The sequence below is a fragment of the Condylura cristata genome, unplaced genomic scaffold (assembly GCF_000260355.1).
Source record: "Condylura cristata isolate star-nosed mole 26May11 unplaced genomic scaffold, ConCri1.0 scaffold00002, whole genome shotgun sequence".
NCBI classification, from domain to species: domain Eukaryota; kingdom Metazoa; phylum Chordata; class Mammalia; order Eulipotyphla; family Talpidae; genus Condylura; species Condylura cristata.
The window spans coordinates 86,176,888-86,193,174 of record NW_004567103.1 but is presented as its reverse complement, the minus strand read 5'-3'; positions in this window follow the sequence as shown (position 1 = coordinate 86,193,174).

Sequence of the window (16,287 nt, the reverse complement as noted above, 5' to 3'; positions counted from 1 at the left end):
GGTCTATTATAAGACCCGCTACAAGAGAGGTCTACTGCACCATGTGGGTTAGCTTCCTGTCCAGGGATCGAACTCATTTCACAGTGGCTATGATTAGCTTCATAGTGCTGAGATTTAACCCTTGTGCCACCACGGAGGTCCATTGCCTAATTGTTTTGGACTTGGACTTCTGATGCTATGTTGAACAGTAGTGGTAGAAGTGGGTACCCTGTCTTATTCAAACTCTTAGGAAATGCTTTCAGGTTTTGACCATTGAGTATTTTGTTGGCCATTAGTTTTTACATATGATATTATTATGCTTAGATATCTCCTTTTATTTCCATTTTATTAAATTCTCTTATCATAAATGGGTGTTAAACCTCATAAAATATATGTCAGTACCACTGGAATTGCTCACGTGATTTTTTTTTTTTTTTGCATATGATCGACCACACTTACATCCATGGAATGGATCTCATTTGGTCATGACAGAGGGTTTTCTTAATATATTGTTGAGTCTGATTTTCCAAATTTTTTTTTCTTTTTGTGTGCTTTCTTTGTTTAGTTTGGGGACCAATATAAAGTTGGTCTTATGGAATGTGTTTGGGAATTTTCTTACTTCTTCAAATCTTTGTAGAATTTGAGAACAGGCATTTATATCTTCTTTGAAGCTTTAGTAGTAAATAGTTAATCATGTAACTAACACACAAAAATCAAAAGGTACAATGGAAAATTGTTTTAACTTGGCTTTCATTTGTACATTTTTAGAGTAGAAATATAGATAATGATTTTAAAGCATGTTTCAATTTAAAGCTCTAAAACTTCCTTAATGTGCTGCTTTATCTGCATCTCTCAAATTATGATATACAGTATTTTTATTATCATGAAGGTAAAAATAATTTTAATATATCTCACAATTTACTTTTTACTCAAATATTATTTCAAAGTTTTCATTTAATTACCTGACCATTGTTGAATGCACTTAAAAATACATTGTTGTACCACATTTGAATATAATTATGTTTTCATAAGAGGTTTAATATAAAATACTCCATCACTTTTATTGAGGTTTGTTGTAATGGGTCAACATACATTTTATATTTTATATTCAGCTGTAATTGAAATCAATTTACATGTGTCAGGTATAATGTTGTATAAAGACTAATTATGCAGTTCAGTAACAATGTTCTTTTTTTCTTTTATATTTTAATTATTTTTCTAACTTGAGTATTTAAAGATGAGCATTAAAATGACCTAGAGGTCAGTATCTCACCTTAGATCAATTAAACCAGAATCAATGGAAATTCACTATTCTCCACCCAATGTGATTTTACTGAGCAGGGTTGAGAACCATCCTAGGAAAATAATATTTTAACTTGTACAATTTGTCGACAGCAACTATTTCTATATTTTTGCTTTTTAAATGTGCACAAAAGACAGACATTTAAACATTAGATATAGTTTACTCATAAACCTTATAAAACTATAAAACCAAAAAAATATAAGAATTATATGCAAAACCACAAAAACAATATTCACATTAGTGACATTAATATTGTGGCTTATGAATTATTGGGTTTTTATTGCTAACACTTTCTTTGGCTTTAATATTGTAAAGATAGAGCTTCAGGTTCTGTTCTAAATTTATTCATTTTTGTATTTTGATTTCATTACTTGTGCAGAGATATCCTTTTGTATAGGTGTTAAGCTGCATTGAATTTTATTAAAATATAGTTGTATGAAGTTGTATTAATACAGTTATATTAATTTTCTGTTTTTAACAAATTTCTACGAGTAAGTGATTCTTGTATGTTTATAGAAATGATTATGAAGTTTATGTCTTAGGATTTGATCTTGTCCAGATTCAGACAGATTTTTCAGTCCCTATTATTATTTTTTAAGATTTATTTATTTTATGCATACAGAACTGGGGTATAGGCCAGAGGTGCAGGGGCAGTGAGAGGATTCACCTAAGACAGAGTGGGAAGCAAATAAGCAGATCAATGAAGTACACTGCTGAGGGGAGCAGTGGGCAGGCCAGGAGAAGTCTCCAGTGCCATGTGGATCACCTCCGGGCCAGGGATAGAACTCATGCTGAAGTGGCTTTAACCTCTTAGTGCTGTGCTTTAACCTACTGTGCCACCAGGTAGGGCCTACTATTGGTTTATATAACAGGAGTGATCTTATTAAAAGCAAGAAGAGCATACAAAATGAAAAAAAAAAGTTTACATTTATGTGGATTTAACTGACCAACACTCATCAATTATTTCCTTGTATGATTGCTATGGGACCTGCCTAAAATGTCCAGAATACTGTCAAAAAAAGAGTTCTGAGATCGGCACTCTGACATTAATATCAGTGTTTGTTTATCCTTAGCCATTGAAAGATGTCATAGCTTGATCTACATTTATACTTCTTGTAGAACCAGAAGACTGTCACTCATAATGATCCCTTGGGACAAAGTCATTGCAAGCTTAGGCAAGAGGTAGCATTTATAAACAGGGACGATGACTATACTGTACATCAGGTGATAAGGATTTTCAGGTTCAACTGCCAAAGGCAAATTCTGTGCTATAACTTGTATAATTATTTGTCAAACTTTCAAGAAGAATTTATAGGAACTACATCTATCACCTTAAAGCCCTGTGTAATGTTTGGCCTAGTTGAAAAAAATAAAGTTAGAATTATAGTGTTATCAAAATCTGCCAAAACACAAGTTTTTATGGAATAAAAAACATAAAATTCCATGTTGCTTTGTTCTTACTATATTTATTAGTAGTAAGTTTGTGACAAGAGTATAAAGTTATAAAAGCAAGGTAATATATCATTTCTTATATAATTTCAACTAAAGAAGAAGAATGACTAGCTTATAATATAAAGAAATTTGTTCAGGGAATTGGCTTATATAATATTTGGATATGGTAGGGTGATCCCTGGTGGTTGTTATCTTTGCTTCTGAAACTGGAATTTGCACTCCTCCTTACAGGTATGCAGCCAGTTATAATGAGTGGGAGATGAGGATAGGTCAGACCTGTAATATGCATTGAAATTTGAAAGGAATGGACTACTATCTCCTTAGTTCTCATTAATGCTGGTATTGATGTTATGGGTACCTTTCAGATGCCTCATCTTTTCATCATGTGGTCCAAGAGTTGGGAAGGAAAAGTATAATTTTAAGAACCGAGATAGAACTTAGGATCTTGAATCATGAGTGGTTGTCATGTAGTCATTCCGAGTATTATATTCTATCTTATAATACTAGTAAAACAAAAGCAAGGCAATTAAAATTATTGTGTTTAGATAGAATTGTCGTAGAAATTGCAGATCCCAATTTCAAAAGCAATTGCTTGACATCGTCGAGATTGTGTGCATTAGATAATAAATTAAATATGCAATTATAGATCTGTGCTCTGTGTTGGGTTAAAGAGATAAAGGGTAGAATTACAGGATTAAATCATAGCCTCTGGTCCAAGGATCACCTGTATTCCAAGATAAACAATTATGTGTTAACAGGAGATTTTACGGTCAAACAACATCAAGGGATCCAGAGATTTACAGGAGTACTCTAGTTTGGGAGACTTCGCTGAAATAAGATAGAGTGTCTATCCATCTTCCTTTACTCAATTACATCTATAGCCTAAAGAGAGCTATTTGAAGTCACGAGCACTTGCTATTGCTTCCATGATGATTAGCCTCTCTGAGTTTCTTCCTATGTTTCATCAGCTGTTATCAAGAACTGTTTGCACACACTTGTGTTTAAAACTGAAAAATAGATCCTGACAGTCTAACAGGCTTGGATAGGTTTTCCACAGAGAATGATAAATGTAACATAGATACACATCTGGCATAGATAATGTCTGATACTTGCACTACTTTCCCAAGAATCAATGAGTTCTAGGGACTTGTTAAGTTAGGCTTTATTGTGGTACATTGCTTTTAATCTCTTGATTAGAGATGTGCTCAATAGCTGTACTTGAAGTAGAGGGCTTCTTCCTTGATGTCTAGCAAGGTTAGAGTATAAATGGCAATAAAGGTCAGGGTAGAAGGACTTCTCTTATCAAAGCATCTTGTGGTTGAGCTTTCTAGTGTATTCATCACTGTGTAATATAATTATTCACAGTAGTGAATATAGAATTCAAACTTGGGTGGCATTAAAACAAAAATTATGTTATTTAAAATATTGTTAAGATAACAAGACAAGTCCAAGAAACAACAAAATATGTGAAAAATAATTGGAAAACTTCAGGTTCTGACCCCATCAGAAATTATGTCCCAGACTGAGACAAATTGAGAGGATGGAGATGAAGAAGGGCAAAGTTCACATTAAAGAAAGAGGTAATGAAGACATAGCTGATGTTAAGGTAGATGTCAACATTGTAGGCTGAGCTGCCAGTTACAAGTGGGGAGGACAACTGCACTGACTGCTGACTCTGATGAGAGTCTTGAGTTCTGATGCCCTCAAATCCACAGATTTTTTTTTTAAAGATTTATTTATGCATACAGAGCTGAGTTACAGGCCAGAGGTGCAGGGGTGGTGATTGGATTCACCAGAGACAGCATGGGGAGCAGAATAGGCCAACTGTTGAAGTACACTGCTGAGGGGAGCAGTGAGGAGGTCAGGAGAGGTTTGCCATGCCATGTGAGTCACCTTCAGGGCTGGGGATTGAACTCATGCTGAAGTGGCTTTAGCTTCTTAGTACTGTGCTTTAACCTGCTGTGCCACCAGGGAGGGCCCAGTGATTGTTTTAATGCTAAGGTTGGAGTTCTTATCACCTGTTACACAGAGATCGATATGATTTATTAGTCTGGCTTTGGAAAAGAGGTCCAGTAGATAACATTGTAAACACAATTGTGGATGAGATAAGAATAAAGTAGAAGGTTAAAATGATGCCCTCTAGCTCTAAACTAGAAAGAAAAAAAAATAATAAGGGGGTTCGGGGTAAACACCTGGCCCAGAAAGGGGAATTTCTGAAATACCAGACTAGATATTCAAGTCAAGGTGCCAGCCAGAAAGAATGCCTAAATGAGACCTCTGACCCATCTCTTTTAAGAATAAGAAGTAACAGAGCCCTTTTTGTCTGAGAGACATAGCCAGAGAAGGTCTTTATTAGATACCATGAGGTTGAGAGCAGAGCTGTGCAGGTCTAGAGAAAGGTGTGGTGAGAGGGGAAGCAGGAGCCTTGTGATTAAGTCAGGTGAGCCTGGGCACAGCATTGACCCTTCATGCACAATTTCATTCTCTGGCCGACAGTCTCCATTCCAAGAAGGATCACTTGCTCAGCACCAGGCTGGACAGGAGAGAGTATATCTAACTCACAGTTTTGAAAAGCACTGTGTGACTCTAACTCCTTATATACTACTAATTCGTATGAATGATTCTTCCCATTACTTTCAGTTCCCCAGATGGCATCTGACACTTTATAAACCCACATTTCTTCTCCCTAGGATTCCTCAGAATTCTGACTTAGTGCCTATTTAAGTTACATTTAAACCCCTGCTTCCTGTGGCAGATGGCTTGGGAACACTTAACTGGGCAGGTAAAATTACAGAATCGCTTTTATCCACTTTCTGATCAGTCAAGTAACTCAATGAAATAAATCCCAGCGATCCATAAGAATACTATGTTATACAGTTCCTTCTCTATACATTGATTGGTATAAATCTTAAGATTTCTTGCTTTTAAGTATTGGCTAAACATGGGTGACTTTTTCTGGAATTTTCAAGAAAAGCCTATCCTCATCATGGTTCAGAATCTAAGTTAAGACTAGCTTCTGGTTACCTGCTATATCTACCCATATAAAAATAAACCTGCCAAAAGAGTAAAATTTTGGGAGTTGGAAATTAGCAGTTAGTAAGTGTTTAATGTAAGGCTATGATTAATATTGTCCATCTATCAATCATTTGTTTGTCTATATATCTATATATCTATACCTACATGCAAACATAGATGTATTTATCTATCAATCATCTATCCAGACAGCCTTCCATCCATCTATCTAGCCAAGCTACTTACCATTCCTCAAATCCATTACATTGAACAATTGGGACACTGTTGCTATGTGAAAGCAGAAAATAATCTTTTTTTCTGTGTCACATATTCAAAGGCATTAAATGCATTTTCTCATCCCTCAAGTGACATATGTGACAGTCTTCATAACTTATTCAGTTAATCTTATTAAGGGAAGACACTGAAATAATTTCACATCTAATTAAAATATTCAGTCCAATATAGTAATCAAACTTTGAATTTCATTTAAATGTGAAACTTATTTCTTCCCCAGTCCAGTTCTTTTGGGAACTAGAATTCTATAGAAAGGAAGCATGTCGATTCCTTTGGTTCTCAGCTTCTCCCAAAGTTTAGATAGTAACATTTGAAGGAAGGAGGAAGTAAAAAGCAGATGTGAGTGTGAATGGGAATTGGCAGTGGTGTTTTCTGGTTTTGATGAGCATTTATAGCTGACTCTTAAACCTCTTCAAGGTTTCATCAGATATCTCCCCAACTTCTGGTATCTATTGCCTGAAAGTGCCTTAAATCAAGTAGGGCCTTTTTTATCCACCCACCTATCACTTTCTTCTCAATCCTTAGTTTTGATAACCTGCCCTGCTCACGAGATCACCTGACTTTATCTATACACTCTAGACACTAAATCAGTCCTTTTCTGCCCAATTTCTCATAACCCAGTGGGCATAAACTATTTCTAGTTACAATTTCTAGAGGAGAAAAATAAAGTTGTGGAAGGTAAAGGAAAGTCTTACAGTATTCACAGGCAAGATGTGATATGTCAATGTGATGTCAGATTCCATTTTGCATGAACCTGTGATTTTCATTCTTAAAAATCTGTTTCCCTTTCTTCATATGCATAGACATCCTACTATGATAAACATCTCAGTGTTTAGTAATTTTGAAAGAAGATCGAAGGCATTGGTAAATAGTTGAGAGCTCTCAGCTCAGATAATATTCTTAGATAGAAGCAGCAATTCTAAATAATAGATAAAACACCCAGAAAAACACAATGGAAATAAAGTTGTTAAAACAAATTGACCATATCATTCCAAACAGCTGAACTGTGAACTATAACATATCCCATTCAAATTTCCAGGACCCTTTCCTTTAAAAGTGACCTCAATGCATTGGTTCTGATTGGATGCCAGATCTCTTTCATATCTGATACCTGTCATCAATATCACAAACACTCATGCTATATGTTTTCCCCCAAAAGGAGATGTGCTTCTGTCTCTCCTTTCCTTTCCTTTTTAAATACAACTTAATTTACAGATTTTCCACTAAGATCTGGTACAAATAAGGATGTTCACTCCCACTATTTAACATAGTACTAGAAGTTCCAGATAATTGCAATCAGACATCAGAAATATTAAAAGGAATCCACATTCTGAGAAAATAAAAAAAATATATTATTGACAGATTACATGATAATATATGTACAGACACTCAATTCCATGGAAAACTAATCAAAACAATCAGTTTGCAAAATATACAAAGCCATTTGTCCTACTACATAAAACAATGAGAAAAAAAGAAGAAATTAAGAATGATAACAGTAACTAAATTAAGTCATATAAAGACAAGCTTAAAAACTAGCCCTTGATTACTGATTATAGAAATGAGCACCAAGGCAGTGGTGTGCTTGTGGAAGGGGTAAGAATAAGGAGGAAAGGAAGCACACTGGTCTATGAGTTATTTGGTAGGGGTTACACTATGGTGGTGATACCTGATGGGGGTATCAAGAAAAGAAAAACAAAGTAGAAAGTTATAACTGCTAGTTAAAGTGGATGTCAGTTGTTATGCTGTATGAGATTTAACATCAAAACATGAAATTGAAACTGTTTTTAATATTTATCAGCTATCTTATCTAGAGCAAGTGGATTAATTTAGTCATACTATCAATCTTCAAACAGTAGAACTTATAGTTATTTAGTTATGAAAGTGTTCTTAGCCTAGATTTCAGTTTAAGGTAGATACTCAAATAATATTGTATCTGTTACTCTACATGTACCTATACTTATCTCAATTATTTCCTGTTGGAATACTTGCAAGGAAGAATGTTATTCCCAATAAAATAGAATGACAGTCACTGTTAAGTAGCATCAAGAAAGAAGCCAACCCAACCAGAAATAACAGCCCAGCACCAGGAATACAGAAGTAGAGGGCAGTACTCACATATTCTGTGTCAACGGCCAGAGTTGAAGGCCAGAAATCCCAGCAGAGAAGTAGTATAAATTGACTCTCCAAGTTAGAAAGTCATGGACAACAGTACAAGAGTCTCAGAAACTTTCTTGTGTACAATATCTCCCATCTCACCCTGGTCCCCTTGAAGGATATTTCAATAATTCTACCTTTTTTGTTCTCTATTCTGTTTCTGGTAAATTCTTTCACTCCCAAGCCTCCAGCCCTACACCCAGATTTTTACACAACAGTTCCCTATATTATTTACAGTCATCATGGTTTTCCAGAGAACCAACCCAGTGATGACCCAGCCCCTTTCTATGGAGTCTAACAGTTCTCTATTCTGTCATACCCTTTGCTTATAAGTAATCCCATCATACCAAGTAGCATCAGATGGTGGTCTTAAAGCCTGTTGCTACTTCCTGAGACATTAATATGTAAGTAATACTATTTTACCTTTTATCCTTAAGACTACATCTTTTTTAAAAATTTCATATTAACAAAATATAAATTCAGGTAATTAAAACATTCTTATTTTCATTTATTAAGAGGAACTATATTTGCCTTTTAAATTATAGTTTTTTTAAAATTCCTTAAATTAGAAGAAATAAAACTAGACACTAAAAGCCATGGATTCTTTACTGGTGTGTCTTAATGGTACACTGATGTGTAAGTGAGAATGAGTATTTCTTATGGGACAACTCCTAGGCTTTATTGAGAAAAGGCATGACTGATACCAGTGATGCAATTTCCAAATTAGGCTAGAATAGCACAGTAGAAGATAGACCTTGGGTTTTCTAGGAACTAAGTTTCAAAGATGTAGCAATAATGGGGAACCCTCCTTTAAATCTCTTTGATTTCTCCCTTTAAAAGTCAGGCTTACAGTAGCTTCTTATAAAACTGAGATTTTTTTTCCTAATGTTATTATGAGATTCCAAAGTAATAAAAATCATACTTTTATTTCTTGAAGAAAAAAATAATCACCTTACAGAAATGATTTTAGGGAAGAAGACCTACTATTTTAAATATGCTATGAACTTAAGTGTTAATAGCCTATGGCTTAAATGACTGTCCTATATTAATATAAGATTTTCAACCTTTCAAATGACTTTCTAAGTATTATCTCTGTGGTATAACACTTTGAAAAAAGATTAAGATTTTGAACAGTTATCACTAACAAATTTACTGACTGTAGAACAATAGTCAAATACTTGAACTGTGAGAAAAAAAAATCCTGCTTTATAAAAAAAAAAAAAAGTTAAGCATGAACATTTCAAATCAGTGAGCTGCTTGTCACCCTGTAAGGTGTGATGGCTGCTATTTCATGAATTATAAACAAAGGAGGGACTGCCAAGAGGAGAGATAATAAAGCAAACAAAATAATTCAGGAGGAGTATGATAGGGTATACTGTCACTGTAACAAGGGGAGACCAGACTTTGAATCTGTGTTGGTGCATATTGGGGTCACAACCTCTCTATCTTTGTAGGACTTAAAATGTGAAGGAAAAACAAAAACAAAGACAAACAAACAAACAAAAAATTGATGATAAAAGAAAGGCCCAGAGATTGTTGGATGAACTCCATTGTATTCGGGGACAATCAATAGGATTTTTCCATTTCACTGATGGCACTTTGGGGTAAAAGCTTGTTGGGTAATATACTTCCCCCTGCTTTTTGTAATAAGGCATGAATATTGCTACACAATTGTGTACTTTCTTAGCTTTAAAGAGAACATCTCATTACTTAATTTTCTTGTTTTGAAACTTTTTACTTTTCTTTTCAGGCATTGGGTTTGGGGCATTCCTCTGATGGCAGCTTTAGGCTATAATTCAATGATTACACCTGTAACAGGGTTCAGAATGAAAACTGGCCCTGATGTAAAACATGCTCTTATAGTGGATGCTGATGGCTGGGATAAGGTGGCTAGAAGCTCACCAAAGAAATACATGATGGGACCTTGGTGAGTAACCTGGAGTGGAAGTTGGGATTTGTTCTTGATTATGTCTCCACTGGGTCTTTAAAGACATATGTTCCTATGGGCAGGGAAACAAGATCCACAGGAGTAGGTTTCTTATGAAACTTTATGATAGATAGAATCTTTGCAACTTCTAAAAATCAAAGCTTGTGTTTAAATATACACATTAAGGGCTCTCCCTGGTGGCACAACAGGTTAAAAGAACTGCATTATGACGCTCTCTGAAGCCAATGCAGCACAAGTTTGATGCCCCACCAGGGAGCTGACCCACATGGCGTTGCAGACCTCTCCTGACCTTCCCGCTGCTCCCCTCAGCAGTGTCAGTCTGGTCATTCTGCCTGTTCTGCTCCCCACTCTGTCTCTGGTGAATCCTCTCACCCCCCTGCACCTCTAGTCTGCACCCCAGTTCTGTAAGCATAAATAAGTAAATCTTTAAAAAAAAAACACATTAAGTTGAATTGTAGACATCTCTGCCCTTTCACTGATTTATTTGATGTTGTAACATTACAAATATCCTACATTTCCATCAAGCATATTAACTTCTGTGTTTTCTATATCCTTGTGCCTTAAAGTGTGAACTTTTGAGTCCTCAGCATTGCCCTCACCCTGGAACTTGTTAGAAATGTAAAAATGCAGAATCTCAGGCTTCTTTCTGGACCTACTATATCAGAAACTGCATTGTGAAATGAACAGCATGTCATTTGGATACACATTTGCCAAACATTAACCTATATACTAGCTCTACAAGAGGCTATCATTGCACCATAGGGAGTTGGTCCTGAAATTTAGGCCTGGTTAGATTGGAGAAAGACTTCATTAGCAAAGGAAAACTAGTGGTTCACCTATATGACTCTGAAAATCTTTTCCTGTCCATCTCCAAGACAGTGTATGTGAACGTAAGGAACAACCTTGGGGAAGAAAACTTTATATTCCATGAAATACACATTAAATGAGAACTGAATTTATCAGCTTCCATGAAAGACTGAGAAAGCCAAGGTGTTTTAAGTGTTTGCACAGGAAAGCAGAATGCTATTTAAAACATTCTACAGGGTCTCTGGAAGAGTCCCTAGAATAACAGTGATTATAAGTCAAGTTCACCCAAGGTTTCTTTATACATATATGTGCTCAATGGTTGAATAAAATAATTCATTTTCTATTTGTGTGTGTGTGTGTGTGTGTGTGTGTGACGACTTCTATTTCAGATATGTTTCAGACATGATCAGGATGCTAAAGAAGTATAACAGCAATTTCTGTTAGGTGCTGCAAACAGAGCGCCGCATATTGTGGGCTTGTAATGCTTGAAGTATGATTGATGAATCTTCCTTCCTTAAATGGACTGTAAACCCCATGAGACCAAGGTCCCTGTCAATTGTGTTAACTACCACTTTCCTACTTGAGTATTTCAAACTTGTATATAACTGACCTTTGCTGATGTCAGGAGATAAGTGGTATTAGGTAAGATGACGATGATGGAAGGAGGGCAGGGACTTGAGGAAGCACAGAGGGCACCCTAACTACCATCTGAAGGATGAGTAAGATAGTCAGGGAGTGACAAGGGTATTGAAGGGCAGGATGAAGTGGAGATGGCTAAAATAGAATGGAGAGGAAAGGAGATGGCATGAAATTAATAAGTAAAAATCACAGATGGGCTTGTGTGCTAGGGAATAAAGAGAAGACGGAGATCCCTCCTGCTGTTACTATTTGGGCAAACATTTTTAAAATTTTACAAAGCAAGGATAGCCCCTTTCTTCCAACAAAGGCAGAAGCCTGTCCTGCATAATTCACTATACCACACATGCGATGTGATGAATAACTGTACTACCACACACAGAGATAGGATGCCCCTCCCTGTCCTTATTAATCATGATTTACATTAGTTTTTGTTTGTTTTTTTGTTTAATTAAATTTTACTTAAAATATTATTGAACACATTCAATAATAGAATGAGAGAAGAAAAATGTCCTTAGACACGGTAAACATACAACCTGACAAAGTGAATTAATTAACACTAATTTCAATCAATGAAATACAGTATTAATGACTTTATATCACTACAAATTGCTTGGGGGAATGGGAAAATTTATTTGCCATTACTAATAGTTTTAATTACTAAAACAGCAACACAAATAATTCTGAAAATGTTTAGCATTGCCTCACACTGTTGTCATATTTAAAGACCTTGATCTGGATCTGTACAAGGTTCTCTGCTCCCCCTATGTGAACAGGTCACCTGGTTTTCAGAGTGAAAACCCAGAGAGAGTCATGGAAAGAAGCCATAGAAGCATCTGTTCACGAAGGAAGATTTGAACTCCATTTGGATATAAATATTTATAAGGACTCGACTATTAACGTCAAGATAAAGTCAGCATCACAAATTGGTAGAAAGAGAAATACATGAGTTGGAACTAGGAGACCTTAATTCTGGGACTGAATCTGCCACTAAGACTCTGAGGGCTTGGTCATAAAACCCCTTCTCTGAGTATTTGTTCCCCATTTGTAAAATTTTAATAATGAACAAAGAAATTTTTCAAATCTCTTACTGATTTGAGATAGCATGCTATTGTTAAGGGTACAGATTATTAATGCATAATTACACAATCATACTGCACTCTAAGTGCATGTGTCTGAGCTACTTTGACTCATTTAATTTTTGTGTCAGCATTTTATTTAGGATGGTGAATTGTAAACAATTCTTTCCTTTTCTAATAAATTTTGTTTTTTTAAAAAGATACACATGTATGTAGAATGTTGTTAAATTTTAGAGAACTACAGTGCATTTAACACATCATTAAAAATAATTGTATGTGAGAGCTCTGTGATCTGGGCAACTTGGTAGAGAAACATTTGCTTTGTGATTCAAAACATTTTAGGTATGTTAAAGTTGCTAAGAAGCATCATGATGATTAAAATATATTTATAAAATATGTGTCAACATCTGTAAATTTTTAATCCCTTTAATGACCATGTTCTGAGCATCATGCTCTTCACTGGAGGCACTGATTTTCAAAAGACATGAGAAGGCATTACTGAAAGTCTTAAAGTTCCTGTAAAAGTCCATTTACTATTGATACAAATCATCTCTATATTACATATAAAGGCCAACTTTTTTCCTGTACTATATTTCAATTATTACATACTATATATTGCATATAATAGTGGTTGCAGCTATATATTTGATGAAATTATTTAGCTTAATATAACTGTAAATTTCTATTATCCAAGGTTTTGATACACTCCTATAGTATAACATCATCCATGTTTCAATAATGCTTGCATGAAATTAATAAAAATGCAACAATTATCATTGCAATTAGACCAAGTTCACTTTTAGGTCTAAAGGGCTATTTCCTGTTATGTTTCTATTAAGAAAAATATGGATAATTGTACTCATCCAGAATTTGTTATTTTTTCTATAAAATCAAATTTTAAAGGGATATTCCAAATAGTTCTAGATATTAAAAAATACAAACATTTAACTAGTAAATCATTTTCATAAAAAATATTTAGTCTTTAATAAGATGTTGGGTGTAGGGTTTTGCTGTTGTAGGGCTTTTATACATGATTTTTATCAGGCTTGTGTTGTTTTGACTATTTTTATAAGAATAGGCTTTGTTTGACTAAACTTTTCTTTTTTATTTTCATGTATCATTGTTCACTTTTGCATACTTCACTTTCTCTGCTCAGATGTAGTCCCCATAAATCTCCCACCACCATATCACCCAGGAACCATCACCATAGCCTGTTATGCTCTCCCCGCCCCTGTTTTGACGCCCTTTCCTCTCTCCTCCCTGCTGCATACCTCAGATCTATAGTTTGCTTGCAAGTTTTATCTTTTTTTTGACCATTTATTTGGTTTTCCTATATTCCTCCTATGTGTGAAACCATCTAAGTTTTTATTTTTCCTTCTGACTTATTAAACTGAACATAACACCTTCCAGCTCCATCTATGTTGCTGCAGGGGGTATGATTGTATCTTTTTTAATTGTTGAGTAGTATTCCATTGTCTATAGATACGCTATCTTCTTGATTCAGTCATCTGTTTGGGGATATTTATGTTATTTTCATATCTTGACTATTGTAAATAGGATAGCAATAAACATAGGAATTCAGGTTTCCTTTCAGATTAATGTTTTTGTTTCCTTGGAATGGAATTTCTGTGTCAAATGGCAGACCCATTTGAAATCTTTTGACAAAACTCCAAACTGTTTTCCACTGAAGTAGGAACAGTTTACATCCAATCAACAGTGTAAAATAATTCCGTTTTCTCCATATCTTCATTATCATTTATTGTTTCTGGTCCTTTAGATATGGGTTATTCTTACAGGTGTGAGATGCTATCTCTTTGTGGTTTTGACTTGAATTTCAATAGGGATAATTAATGCACATATTTGCATGTGCCTGTTAATCATTTGTATGTCTTCTTCAGAGAAGTTTCTATTTCATTTTTCTGTCTAATTTAAAATAGTAGTGTTTATTTTCTATATGTAGAGATATATATAAGCATTTGATATCAGCCCTTTGTGAGATATATGGTATATGCAACATATATTTTAAATTTCTGCCATTCTAATATATAATTTAAAATAATTATATAATAATAGGATTGTTATATAATTTAAAATAATATATTAATTTTTCATTATGAAGTTTCCTTTATCCTTTATCCTTGATAATAACTTTTTGCTGCAGTGAAATCTACTTTTTTTTGATACAGGTAAAGATATTTTAGCTTTATTTGAATCAGTAGTAGTATGGCATAGCTTCTATGGAAAATTATTGGTCCTTTGGTAGTGAAGCTATTTTTAAAAATATAAACCGATAGCTTTAAAATATTGTCATATTTTATAGTGATGGTATCTCAATAAACTTAACAAAATAAAGCATAAGTTTCTTCATATTTACAGTGAGTTTAGTGCAGGCATCATATAGCTAAATGTTCCAATGTTCCTTTTCCAAGCAATTTCATAATCTCTTTTCTTTTTTCTTTCTTTCTTTTTTTTTTTTTCTGGCTCATTTGATGAGGTGAATATTGATACAGTTTTGCAAGAACAATTTCAATATATATTTTATTGTTCCATTTGTTTTGCATTCTTTTAAATCACTTTTCCTGTCTTACTTGGGCTTAATTTACTGTTTTTTAAGATTCAAATTAACTTTCTTTACTATTCTTTTGGATATAACTTTGTTTTTTTATGTTGATGACTGTTTGGGGTTTTATAGTATATCTTTTCAACTTTCACCTCCAAATATCTTACTACTTCACATATTATTTAAGAATTTTATAAAATTTCTCTGATTTTAGTGTTTGTATTACAACTGCTATAAATTTAGTTTTTGCATGCATCTCTGTCACTTTTGTTTAAATAGCCATATGCCTTTTAAATATATAAAAAATGTGAAAAATCAGATATATTTGCCTACATATTTATCAATTCTAATGCTTTTATCCCATTTACTATACTCTTGTTTTAATTTGTCCTCTTTTTTTGTTTTTTGCTTCCTTTAAGGATCTCATAAAATAATTTTATAGTGTATTCTTGCTGCTGATTGACTTCCTTAACTTAACAAATTTCTTAATTTGTTACCCTGTTGAAACTTATTTTCACTGACAAGTCTAGATTGATTGATTTTCTTATAGTATTTTCAAATACTCCATCACTGTCTTGCATTGTTTTTGATAAGAAATGTCTGTTCCTTTAACTTTGTTCCTCTCCATTAATACACACACACAGACTTGGAGATATACTCACACACACATGAGTCATTATATGTATACTTATGATTCAATGATTTTGAACAATTTTGTTATTTGTAAAGTTCTTTCTGTTTTGGTGTATAAAAACTGATATGTAGACCAGAGACAAAGTATGAAGCAAAATAAGCAGATCTACTGAAATACACTGCTGGAAGAGCAGCAGGTGAAACAGGAGAGGTCTGCTGTGCCATATGTGGGTTAACTCCCTGAACTGGGATCAAACTCATACTGTAGTGGCTGGTGATAGCCTGATAAAACTGACACTTAACCCTTGTGCCACCAAGGAGGTTCCCATACAAATAGTGTCTTTTATTTTATCTATAGTCTTTATATCATTCTTCCTTTTTGTACAATGTATGCTTTATCTTCTCAAGTATAATAATTGTAAAATTC